This window comes from Vulpes lagopus, chromosome 2 (genome assembly GCF_018345385.1).
Source record: "Vulpes lagopus strain Blue_001 chromosome 2, ASM1834538v1, whole genome shotgun sequence".
Taxonomy (NCBI): domain Eukaryota; kingdom Metazoa; phylum Chordata; class Mammalia; order Carnivora; family Canidae; genus Vulpes; species Vulpes lagopus.
This window is the reverse complement of record NC_054825.1, coordinates 141,865,427-141,866,899: the sequence shown is the minus strand read 5'-3', so window position 1 is coordinate 141,866,899 and position 1,473 is coordinate 141,865,427.

Here is a 1,473-nt window from a genome sequence, read left to right as displayed (position 1 = left end):
TTTTTAACGTATTTAAAAACATCAGCAGAAAACTAGATCTATCAATTTCCTAAGGAACAGGTCAACTATAGCATCTAAGCAATGGTAGAATTAAAACTCACATTTCCAAGTTTCATTAAAGGAATAATTAAAACTCGCTTTTACTTATTTGACATGTGTTATACATTGAAGACTTTGGAGGTTAGTGTGCATTAATGTGAACATTTATTTCTCCCCACTAGAATCTAATCTCCATGAAGGAAGAGATTTTGCTTGGTTGGTTCATTGCTCCAGCCTCAGCACTTAGCACACTACCTCGCCCAGCAGAGACATCCATTGAAACATCAGTGAAAAGCTCAATACATTAAAAAAATAGTCTAGAATAGTTAGAAAATCATAAAGAACATGAAAAAAAATTAGTTGTGCTTAAACTTAATGCGGACATGGATTCCTGAGTATGTCATACTTGGTCAAAATTAAAATCTAGTCTTAGTGCTTGAAACACAGATTTATGTGGTTATTAGTAAATTAGCCCACCTGGATTGTACTCCTGGTATTCACACAAAAAAGATGCCTTTCAATTGTATCAACTTACTTACCATATGCTCTGCATTTGTCAAGCTTATATACATGGAGCAGGAATGAAAATGCGAACAAATGGTGTTTTTTGTATGTGTCCATATGTATGTGTGTACATCTAGATACTGTCCCACCTATATACCTTCGAGATAAGTTCTTAATGCTTTCAGAGGTAGGATACAATACGCATACTGTCCTCTACACTTCTGGCCAGTAGGGGGAACTGTCACCTGTCACTGTGGCACGTCTCCGTGGGTGCAAATTTCCTTTTGGGGGAGGACGGGTACCTCAGTGGTAACTTCTATCAAAATAAAAACGTGGATTTTGATTAGCAAATATGTCAATAGGCCAAATTGAGATTTAGAAATGAGTAACATAAGGCAGCTTATAGTACATATCACAATTTTTTAACAGCAAGTCAGCTATAATACTGATCAATGGTAAATCATTAGCATTTGTGTATCACAGCATTCTTATGGTATCAAATGTTTAGCACCATTTACCTTCTTTTCTCATAAACTCCATTTGCTTGGTTATTTGTATTTATGTTGTATTTGGTACATATCCTTTTTTTTTTTTTTTTAAAGTATTTGTTTATTTGAAATAGCATGAGCAGGGGCAGGAGCAGGGACAGAGGGAGAAGAAGAAGCAGGATCCCCACTGAGCAGGGAGCCTGATGCAGGGCTCAATCCCAGGACCCCGGGATCATGACCTGAGCCGAAGGTAGACACTTAACTGACTAAACCACCTAGGTGTTCCTGTTTGGTACATATCCTTACCATCCACAAAAACTCAGAGAAAAATAGAAAAATTAAAAAGCAGGAAGAGAAAAATCCATATGACCTATAAACCCAACTTTTTAAAGTGTAACATAATGTTTTCAAGATTTACCTCAAAAAGGTTTATCATCTGCTG